The sequence below is a fragment of the Bos grunniens genome, chromosome 20, assembly GCF_055505025.1.
Source record: "Bos grunniens cultivar Pamir isolate PY7600 chromosome 20, Bosgru_T2T1.0, whole genome shotgun sequence".
NCBI lineage: Eukaryota > Metazoa > Chordata > Mammalia > Artiodactyla > Bovidae > Bos > Bos grunniens.
This window is the reverse complement of record NC_141184.1, coordinates 59,717,867-59,729,912: the sequence shown is the minus strand read 5'-3', so window position 1 is coordinate 59,729,912 and position 12,046 is coordinate 59,717,867. Positions and strand designations below refer to the sequence as shown.

General features: G+C 39.7%; 1 protein-coding gene and 1 pseudogene across 4 annotated transcripts in view; both read right to left on the bottom strand.

Annotated features, from left to right (window-relative positions):
* The window catches only part of LOC147350467 (uncharacterized), a 278,856-nt gene that overhangs the window by 127,359 nt on the left and 139,451 nt on the right, over positions 1-12,046 (bottom strand). The gene's annotated exons all lie outside the window — the stretch shown is intronic.
* On the bottom strand, positions 5,136-5,538 carry LOC147350469 (cytochrome c oxidase subunit 7B, mitochondrial pseudogene; annotated as a pseudogene).

Here is a 12,046-nt window from a genome sequence, read left to right as displayed (position 1 = left end):
CTCTCTGGGGAGAGAATGGACTTGCCTTGTGTGTCCATTAATTTTTTTCTATTGTTATCTCATACTAAGTTATTTTTTTATTTTAATTGCAGTTTGATAAATTTTAACAAGTGCGAAATTTGGTATAACCATTATTCCTGTGAAGATATAGAAAATTTTCATCACCTAAGAACCGTCCCTAAGCCTTTCTCAGTCAGTTCCTCTCTATCCCCAGAAGAGGCAATAACAACACTGACTTCTAATTCCATAGAATAATTTTGCCTGTACTAAAATTTCATAAAAATGTAGTTATCCAATATGTACTTTTTTGCGTGCCTGGCTCCTTTCACACAGCATGTTTTTGAGATTCATCCATGTTATTGGGTATATTGGTACTTTGTTCCTTTTAACTGTTGAGTAGTATTACATTACATTGCTGCTGCTGCTGCTGCTGCTGCTGCTAAGTCGCATCAGTTGTGTCCGACTCTGTGTGACCCCAGAGACGGCAGCCCACCAGGCTCCCCCATCCCTGGGATTCTCCAGGCAAGAACACTGGAGTGGGTTGCCATTTCCTTCTCCAATGCAGGAAAGTGAAAAGTGAAAGTGAAGTCGCTCAGTCATGTCCAACCCTCAGCAACCCCATGGACTGCAGCCTTCCAGGCTCCTCCATCCATGGGATTTTCCAGGCAAGAGTACTGGAGTGGGGTGCCATTGCCTTCTCCGATAACATTACTATACCACAACTGTTTGTCCGTTACACTATTGATGGCCATTTGAGTTATTTTAATTAATAGGCTGTTAATAATTAATCTTCCACATATATACCTGAAGAAATCTTTTTGGGAACAATTGTTTTCATTCTTCTTGAATAAATACTGAAAAGAATCATAAATCAGTTATAAGTTTAACTTTGTAATAAAATAATTTTTGTTAACCTGCAAACCCTTTTTTGTTTGGAGGTTGCAGCATTTTACCCTCTCACCAGTAATAAACTTCTGTTCCACATCATGGGTAAAAGTTGTAATTTGTCTTTTTAATTTTAGCCAATTTAGAAGGTATGTAGTGGTATCTCATTATGGTTTTACTCTTTACTTCTCTGATAACTACACTGATCACTTTTTTCATATTTATGTAGGCCATTAATAAATTTTCCTTTGTGAAGTGTCTGTTCAAGTTTTTTATCCAATTTTTAATTGGGATATTTGTCTTTTATTATTAAGTCATAGGAATCCTTATAGATTCTTGATATAAGAACTTGTTATATTTGTGTTTTGTGAATATTTTCTGCCAGCCTATTTATTTTTTAATATCTTTTGCTTATGATATGAGATAGGAATTTGGTTTCCCTGTTTTTTTTTTTCCTTGCTGCTGCTGCTGCTAAGTCGCTTCAGTCGTGTCCGACTCTGTGTGACCCCATAGACGACAGCCCACCAGGCTCCCCCGTCCCTGGGATTCTCCAGGCAAGAACACTGGAGTGGGTTGCCATTTCCTTCTCCAATGCATGAAAGTGAAAAGTGAAAGTGAAGTCGCTCAGTTATGTTCGACCCTCAGCGATCCCATGGACTGCAGCCTTCCAGGCTCCTCCGTCCATGGGATTTTCCAGGCAAGAGTACTGGAGTTTTTTTCCTTAGAGATATCTAATTATTTCTAGCACTGGTCGCTCAGATGGTAAAGAATCTGCATGCAATGCAGGGGAGCTGGGTTCGATCCCTGGGTCCAGATAATCCCCTGGAGAAGGGAATGGCAACCCACTCCATGCCTGGAGAAGTCTATGGACAGACAAGCCTGGCAGGCTACAGTCCTTGGGCTTGCAAAAAGTTGGACATGACTAAAGGACTAACGCTTCCACTTTTCCTTCCTTCACTGGACTGCTTTGGGACATTCATCAGAAATCAACTGAATCTATTACTGGACTCTGTTTTGTTCCATTGGTCCATTTGTCTAACCTCACTTCAGCCACACTGCCTTATTAACTGTAGCTTTATGGTCCATTTGAAAATCAAGCCATATAAGTTACTCAACTTTGTTCTTTGTTCTAGTCTAGATGCTCTACTTTCCCCATAAACATGAGAATTAGCTTGTCAATTTCAACAACAAGAATAACAAAAATGCATCTGGGATTTTTATTGAGATTGCATTGAATCTGTACATCAATGTGAGGGAAGTTGACATTTTTAACAGTACAGATGTTTTTATCTTATACTTTTGCTTTATATATTAAAGCTTGTTTACCTCATTCTGATTAGTGGGAATACTTATTAACCAAAGAGGAAAAGGAAGGAAAGATGGTGCAGGGACTAAAATAAATAGTCTGTTAAAGGGATCAGCTTTATCCTAGTCTGTGAAAAATATTCTATCCATATTCTTTTAAAAGGTTTTTAGTATAAAGCATCCTCAGCCCTCTTCTCTTTAGTCCCTTGATTCTATTTAACAGATGTTCCAAACATTTTAAAGCTTGGTTTCCATTGATTTCTTTGACTGTGCTCAGAAAATATGACCACAGAATGTTCTCATGCCATTGAGGTATTAAGGAGAAAGCATAATAATGTTCTTTTAAAAACTTTGTCCTGTAGTCCTGGCCAGATAGGAAGCATTTTTAAAAGAGAAATGAACAAACATCTCCTCCACTGTTTCTCCTTAAACAGATATGAAATAGGTACTATTGTTGGTGTGGGTGATATAAGTGAATGACAATGTGTAATTGGCAGGTTTCTCACAGTGGCTTGATTGGTCTGATGCCATCCATGCATAAGTAAGCAGGAGATACTTAAATTAAAAAAAGAGGAAAAAACCTGCTGATGCAGCTTGGGCCAGGAAAGTATTTAATACAACAACACTGATGCACTGCACTGATAAGAGGCAGGCTTCTAAAATTTCCAGAGCTCTGCAACAGACATTTGTGGGCATTGTAGATATTATAAAACTGTATCTCTTTCAATTCTGAACTATTGGAATGCATGAATACTAATCAGAACATAAATCATAGTGACTTTATTAATACAGTTTATGAGGATTCTGAACTTAAATTTTGAACTTTTTAGCAATTAAAAAAGAGTCAGTCTAATGATCATGATATGCGAAGGTTATTTATTTGAACTAAATCAGATACAAACTGGAAGAAGCTTGAGGACTGCTCAGAACCAGGAGATGAAAGAGGAGGAAAAAAAAATCAAGAATAGGTCCAGTACCTGTCTCAGCCCCTTCTAAATAAAACTTTTCAACTGTTTACTAAAAATTGGTAACTAATACCAATTACCATCAGAGATGAAGGCAACTTCATCCTTCTAATTGTCTGGGCCAAAACCATGGAATCTTTGTTGACTCGTGTGTCTTAGATCCAATCTCCAGGGAATCCTGTTTGCTCTACCCTCAAATAGATGTTAAATTCGAACTATTCACACTACCACCACTGTTCCTTTCCCACCCACGCTACCACGATTTCTCAATTACATTACTGCATAGCCTTATATCCTAGTTTCAACCCAACAGCCGGAGCAATCATTTTACAATGAAGGTATATCTTGTCACTAATTTGCTCAGAACTAGGAAGTGGCATCTCACTTTATTGAAAAACAAGCAAACAACAATCACAAAACAAGGAAGACCTTTATGTGGTCTACACATGTTGGTGTAGAAGCATCAGCATCAGTCAGTCAGTAATGCCATGGTCCAGCAACCAGGCCATGTTTATACACAAGGCAGAACAGACTCATTCCAACATCTAATGATATGACTTTATGGAGCCAGAAAGTCTCCATCATTCAAAAAACCCTCCTCTTGCTAATGAAAATTAGAAATTCAAGCAAGGTGATCTTTATGTCTGACCTTATGACTTTGATCTTTGTTGAATAACAAATATATATTCAATGGAAAAAATATATATGCTCTTAGAAATAATATATATTTAAGAGTATCGATTTCTCATACTCTTCTTGGCAGGAAATTTTGATAGATAGCATGAGCACTACGATAAGGAAATAGAAAATGGAATAAAATCTTACAGAATAAGGAGGCAGATAATAGAGACCACGAGCATAACCGCATCACAATTTTACCAAGAGTCAAAACTAAAAAGTAATTTAGTAAAAATGGTGGCTCAGATGGTAAAGAGTTTGTCTGCAATGTGGGAGACCTGGGTTCAATCCCTGCGTTGGGACAATGCCCTGGAGAAGGAAATGGCAACACACTCCAGTATTCTTGCCTGGAAAATCCCATGGACAGAGGAGCCTGGCAGACTACCGTCAATGGGCTTGAAGTCCAGACACAACTAAGCGACTTCATCTTCACTTTCAATTATCTTTTACAAATTCACTGTCAAAAATAATAGTAATGCTTGTTGCAACAATTCAATACAGAAATATATTAAGAAGAATCTCTACTTCTATCTCTAATTCTATACCCATCACCATCAAGATACATTATTTTAACAGTTTAGTACATTTATATTTAAAGTATAACTTTAATGCTAACTGAGTTTAAATTTTTTATAATCAACTCCATTATAGTTTCCTTGGATTAAGCTTATTTTTCAAAAAAGTATTTTAGATTTCTGTAGAATATTTGAAGATAATCATTTTATTAAAAAGAAAGGTGATCTAAATGTAAAAGAACTTTTATTACATCTCTCACTAAGTCTGGCAAACTAGCTCATTAAGCAATTTTTTGCTTAAGTTGAGATTTTTGTGAAAGGTCATGCATTCTTTCAAAAGAAGGAAACGAGATGCTATTTTCCCAGTGGGAAATTTACAGAATTATTTTTTTTTGTTTTTTTACATTGAAAGTACACTTGGATAAATTGATAATTTCTTTAATTGAATCCCTATTTCAGTGACAGCCTCTGTTCAGTGAGCACTGTTCATGAATTATTCTAAGTCTTCATAACAAGGAGAGAGCTTTATTCTGGTTTTAAAGATTACACAGTTAAGGACTAGAAATTACTCAAAGAGTTTTGAAAATCTAGAAACAGAATGTGTTCAAACTAGGATTTCTCTGATCTTTAGAGACTTGTCTACCTAATATTACATTCAGATTCTAAGTTTTTTTTTCCCCTTTTTTTAGTCTGGTCTTGAAACTTTCAAAAGAATAAGTTTTAGACTAAAATATTCCATATATATAAATTTTTTTTGAAGGTTTCATGTATACTTTATTTCTTCAAACATGCCATATTTTAATGGGTACATAGTACTTTTACTTGGAATTAATTATGAGTTGATTTTGAAACAATTCAGTATTAAACCAGCTGGGATGATTACTGTTCTCTCCTTTCCTTTGGGGTGACTCTGCCAACAGGCGATGGGGGTCACTCTAGTCCAATTTGTGTTGCCGTATATACCCACACAGCAGCACAGAAAGTGGCTCCACTAGCTAATACGGCATTACCGTATTTGTCATGGAAATCAGGTGCCCGCTTCTGGTGGATCTGCCTTGCCACTGCTTGCTGAATGCTTTGAACTCTCAGACGACTTAGTGTGTTTTTGGCCAAGAGAAACATCCTCAGGTTGAACATAAAATAGCTGCAACTACAGCTGCTGGCCTCTAGCAATCTGGCGTCTAGTACCCTTGCAGAGTCCTGTACATATATATATATATATATTTTGCTAAAACAAATGGGAAGGAATAACCAAAGTAACAAAGTATTTCAATCAACTCAGGATAGAATAACTTTGTATATCCAAGCCATAGTAAGCCACACCTTTGGTTTCTCAGAACCATTTTAGAATACAGGAAAAGAAACAGAAATCAAGGTAGAATGTGGGTAGGCCCTGTTCTAAAACAAAGTCAGAAGGCAAAGTGCTAGACTGATATGGTGCGGGAACGAAGCAGATAGATGCAGCAGAACCACATTTAGAAATGGGGGAAAAAAACCATCTCTCATTTATCCAAGACAGGACGACAAATAAGTCCTACCTCATGTGTGAACTCTATCTGATTCATTGTAGCAGCCTGGAGTGAGTGCTAAAAGTCATTTTAAGGCTCTCCATGAGCTCAGCCAGAAAGTATTAGGAAGATTTGACATGTTCTAATTTGGGCATAATTTCTATGTATCTGTTATCTCAAGGAGGGTGACAAAGAAGAGATGGGGACTCATAGTAATTAAGTACTTGCTTCACATTAGGTACTTCATATACATTCTATAAATTTTCCTGGATCCAATGAGGTTAACATTATAATCTACATTTTACAGATGAGCAAAGTCATTCTCTGAGTGAAATTTGAAGAAAGAGGGAAAAAACAGTCACTTTGTAATAGAGGGAAGGAAAAGTGAAAGCAAAAATCGCTCAGTCCTGTCCAATTCTTTGCAAACCCATGGACTGAAATTCTCCAGGCCAGAATACTGTAGTGGGTAGCCTTTCCCTTCACCAGGGGATCTTCCCAACCCAGGAATTGAACTCAGGTCTCCCACATTGCAGGCAGATTCTCTACTAGCTGAGCCACAAGGAAAGCCCAAGAATACTGGAGTGGGTAGCCTGTCCCTTCTCCAGCAGATCTTCTCCACCCAGGAATCGAACCCGGGTCTCCTGCATTGCAGGCAGATTCTTTACCAACTGAGCCAGCAAGGAAGCCCTGAGGGAAGGAAAGGTACTATGCAAATAACCAGTCCTACATGAGAAGTTTGAGTTGGCTATTGTCATCAAGAAGCACCCATGTACACTAATAATTTTCATTGCTTCCGGTGTTTCCAATGCTTCTTATATTTAAGTATCACAAATATTCAGCAGTCTAAATTGTTTCATCCTTCAAGATGTGCCACTATGCTAATTATAACCTCTTCATAAATGATGAATAATTATTCCGTTTGGAAATTATTTTAGAGTTTGAAAGAAACTTTATATGAACTCTCTGATTACTACTCTTAGACCACAAAGAGATTATTTTAGAACAATCAAAAAGAAAACATTAGTCCAAGAGTACAGAACTTAACAGCAGCCTCTGCTACAGAGATACTTAGCTATTTACAACTTGGTCTGCATTTTGGATTAGTCGCTGTCTTCCTCTGGCCTTAGTTTTCCCATCGTGGGTTGGATTACTCCCTCTAAGGTTAATGTTGACTCCCACATGCTGTGGTTTCTGAGTTCAAATGCAACTCTTACTGGAAAGAGTCAGCCTTTACCATGAATAATAAATAATGTTGGCTGGTAATAAAGAATAAATATTTTCTTTCTCTTTTCAAGTCATGTAAGATATTTTTAAGATATACTGGGCATTGACTAGCCCACAGACCCAGGGACTAGGTACTGACCATTGGCTATAGGCGAGGTACTGTGTAGATGTGAGAAGAATGTAAAGCTGTATCAAGTATAAATTTGCTCTGAATTTATGAATAATAAAGGTACTTAAGTACTACAAAAATACAGCAGAAAGCTAAAAAGAATTATCAGAGTTGCACAGATAAGTTTCTACGGAAGGCAAAAGGAGGGCATACTTCTTCCTGTGGGGCCAGGGACATGACCCGGTAAAAGAAGTCTCCATGGATAGAGCCTTGTGAACAGATCTTTAAAGAAAAGGAAGACTTAGCCACACAGTGAAGAGTGTGAAGAGGAAGGTGATCCACCAGATGGTCCACCGTAAGCAAAGGCAAGGAAGTGGGCAATTGCAAACATAAATGGAGAAAAGTAAACCACTCATCATGGCTGGGCTGGAAGGTTCCTGAAAGAGGGTAGTACAGCTGACAGTGGAAAACAGAAGGGAATCCGCTATGCCAAACAAAGAAGATAAAGACCTTATTTTCTAATTTAAATCCTTTTGAGCAGGAAAATAAAATATTTGCCATCTGTCAGATTAATCTGGTAGCAGAATGTAAGCTGAATTGGACTGAGAAGATCCTGAGGATAAGGAGATCAATTAAGAACTACTTCAGGACTTCCCTCATGGTCCACTGGTTGAGAATCCGTCTGCCAATGAAAGGGACGTGAGTTCGATCCCTGGACCAGGAAGATTCCACTTGTTGTGGGACAACAAGCCCATGCACCCCAACTACTGAAGCCTGCGTGCTGCAACTACTGAAGCCTATGGCCTAGAGCCTGTGCTCTGTAACTGGAGAAGCCACCGCAATGAGCAGGCCACGTACCGCACAAAAGAGGAGCCCCCGCTTGCTGCAACTAGAGAAAGCTGCACAGAGCAATGAAGATCCAGCACAGCCAAAAATAAATAAATAAATATTTTTAAAAAGAATTAGTTCAATGCCCAACCAAGAACTAAAAGTGCCTGGATTAGCATTATTACAGGAAGAATGGAGGGAGAGGGGGAGATACATGCAAAAAGTAGTAATAATCACAATAGCTCACATCTATTGGGTATTTTGGAGAAGGCCCTGGCACCCCACTCCAGTACTCTTGCCTGGAAAATCCCATGGATGGAGGAGTCTAGTAGGCTGCAGTCCATGGGGTCGCTAAGAGTCGTGTCACTTTCCCTTTTCCCTTTCATGCATTGGAGAAGGAAATGGCAACCCACTCCAGTGTTCTTGCCTGGAGAATCCCAGGGACGGAGGAGCCTGGTGGGCTGCCGTCTGTGGGGTCGCACAGAGTTGGACATGACTGAAGCGACTGAGCAGCAGCAGCAGCAGCATTAGGTACTTACTGTGCACCTGGCACTGTTCTAAGTGAGTAAATCATTTAATCACACAGTGCTCTGAGTTAAGTTCTGTTCTTTCACCTTTATAGATGCAAAAACTGAAGTACAGAAAGGTTAAAATTTGCCTATGGTCACCCATTTAGGGCTTCAGTCTCTGGTTCCTGAACCTTATTTTTTAACCAATCTGGTACACTGCTTCCCTGTAGATTAAAAAATAAAATAACATGGTCACTGACTGATGAGAGGCAAGGAAAAAGGAAGAATCATAATTAATGGAGAGATTCCCAAGCCAGATTGTCAGGAAGATGGAGAGGTGATTGTCAAAAGATAGAGGAGGGAAGAACAAGACGGTGGAGGAGTAGGTGGCCATGGAGTACATCTCTCTCCATGGATACATCAGGAGTACGCCTTCAGACACAGAAGCACATGCAGAACGCCATCTGAGAGCAAACAGGAGAACCTGAACAGCAGAAGAGAATATATAGGCCCATGCCAAACTCGGTAGGATGAGGGAACTAGGGGAAAAACGGCAGTGATAGTAGGAATGGACCTGCCCTTGGTGGGTGGGGGAACTGAAGCAGGGGTCCAATCCCCACATCAGGGCAATTGTCTGAGTCAGAGGAGAAACATTTAAGGTTGAGAGGGAAACAGCTGATCTGTGGCAGCCAAAGTGGAATGAGAATCAGACAGTCCTTCCCACAACCATACATACCCTGGACAGCACAGTGGCTGGGAGCTGGAGTTTAGGGATTTTGGAGCAATCCCAGCTCGAGGGCTGCTGTTGATGGTGGAGAGATGGATCAAGGGGATGTGAAGGAGGAGATTGTGGTAAGAAATTCCTGCGGAAGAAAGCCAGGCAGCCATGGAAGCAAGGCTATATTGCTGAGTCACGTGTAGGAGGTGGAGCCATCACCATAGCCTCTCTTGCCCACACACCAACATTGGGAGCTGAACGATAGAGAGGCTGGCCCATCAAACACCTGATGCACTGAATTACAGAGTAGGACCCCACCCAGGATGCCGCCTTAAGTGCCTGACACGCCTATGTACAGAGTAGTACGCCTGATGCACCGAACAGAGAAGGACCCCAGGTAAGGAAGCCCTCTAAGTGCCTGAATGGGCAGAGCATGAAAAAAGACTGCCCAAAGAGGCCTTCTGATCACCAGCTTCAAGAGGCTTGAAAAAAGACTCTGATAGGGCCATAACTTCTGCGGTGGAACCAGTCTGTGCCCCTGCACACTTGGGCCGCCTGGGTCCCCACAAGCCAAGCCGCTGCACCACCTTCATGCTCAACTCCCACTGGGGCAGAGCTGCCACAGGCAAAAGAAGTCTTGCGCCTGTGCACACAGGGTCACTTTGGTAGTGTCCGACTCTTTGCCATCCTGCAGACTGTGAGCTGCCAGGCTTCTCTGTCAGGGAAGAATACTGGAGCTTATTGGCCAATACTGGTTGCCATGCCCTTCTAGAGCATTATATTTCCTGCTGCCCCAGCCGCCAACTCCCCTGAGTACCTGGTGCTGCCAGAACCCCTGCGACCCAAGCAGCTACACCACTTCCACACCTGGCCCTCACAGAGGCAAACCCAAGCCCTCCAGGGCAGCCTCAGGAGCAAACCCCAGTGGATGACCCAAATCCAGAGGTAGAAATAAAACCACAATAGAAACCCAGGGGCAGTGTGACTAGGGAAGAAGACCTAAAACACTCCCACCAGCTGTACAAGCTGCAGATTAAATCCATATGATCAACTAGGCAGACTCTGTGTCTATGGAATATATAAAAGGTCATTGAGCACTCCCACAAAAGAAAACACACTAGTTCTGATAGCTGTGGACATTGGAGGCAAGAACACACAGGAGTAGGACCAGATTAGAATGTGAGCTGCCCTACAGCAGGTCCAGAGATCAGCACAGTGCTGGAGGGCATCCTAGGGAGGTGAGGTGGACTGTGACTCCCAGCGAGGGAAAGGACTCTGACAGCAGTGACTCAAGAAAAACATTGATTATTCTTGCGTTTTGACTTGTTCTGTAGATTCTTTTGGATTTTTTTTTTTTTTTACTTTCCCCCTGCTCTCTGTTGTAGTTGTCAATTTTATTACTATGAAATCTAACTTCTGAGCTTTTGAGCTTCCCTCCCCCCACCCCCCCACCCCACAGTCACGAGTTTTATTGCTGTTATAAACCTCTGCCTCTATTTTGGGTTTTTGCAATTCCGGGGAGTTGTGTTTTGTTTTTTCTTTTCTGTTCTCTTTTTTTAATTTTAATTTTTACTATTTTAAACCTAGTATTATTTTTTCTATATTTATTCCTTTGTTTTTCCTATTGTTCTTTTCCCCTTGCAGTTAATCTTTAAGATATATAAATCTTCTTCATCTACCTCTATTTAACTTTGCATAGCTATTCTTTCTTTCTTTTCTTTCCTTTCAACATATTGTTAGTTTTATTTTCATTGCTTTATTCCCCAGTTGGCACCTTGCTTTAGTTTTGTTTTCCACTTTGTGCTTTAGTTAGTTTTGTTCTGGTATATATAATTTTAGGTTTATTTTGTTCACTGTGTCAATCTATTGTACTTTATTTTTGTTGGACTGTTTTGCCTTTCCTTATGGGTGTGTATATATTGGTGTATATTTAGTCACACTTTTTATTGTTATAAACCTCTGTATCTACATTTGGCTTTTGCAGTTCTGTGGAGTTTTCCTTTTTTTCCTTTTCTTTCTTCTTCCTTTTTTTCTTTTTTTAATCTTTTCTCTTTTTTATAATTTAAACTTTTATTTTTTTTAACCTTATATTTTCTCTACATTTATTCCTTTGTTTGCCTTTCCTACTGTTCTTTTCCCCTTGCAGTTAATCTTTAAGATATATAAATCTTCTTCATCTACCTCTATTTAACTTTACATAGCTATTCTTTCTTTTCTTTCTTTCCTTTCCTCTCAACATATTTGTTAGTTTTGTTTTCATTGCTTTATTCCCAATTTAGCACCTTGCTTTAGTTTTGCTTTCCAGTTTTATGCTTCAGTTAGTTTTGTTCTTAACAGCTAAATATAATTTTTTATTTCCTTTATTCCCCAGATCAATCTATTGTACTGTACTTTTGTTGGACTGTTTTGACTTTGCTCATGGGTGTATATGTATATGTGTATATTCCATTATTTTAATTATTTGACTGATTTTGTAACTGCTATTTGTCAAGCCTAAGCCTTTGGTGCGGAAACACTGACTCCAAGACCCTAGACTACCAGAGAAGTAATCCTACGGGGTGTCAAATAGTGAGAACTCACACAAAGGGAACCACTGTAATACAAGACCCTGCATCACACAACCACCAATGGCACCCTGTGCAGGACGCCTCATCTAAAAAACAAACAAAGCAAAATACAAACCCAATCACCAGCGGACAGGATTACCACCTCACTTGGCCTTGCCCATCAGAGGAAAAGCAAACAAAAACAAACAAAAAAACTCAACACAAATCTCACCCTATAAGAAGCTTACACAAACTA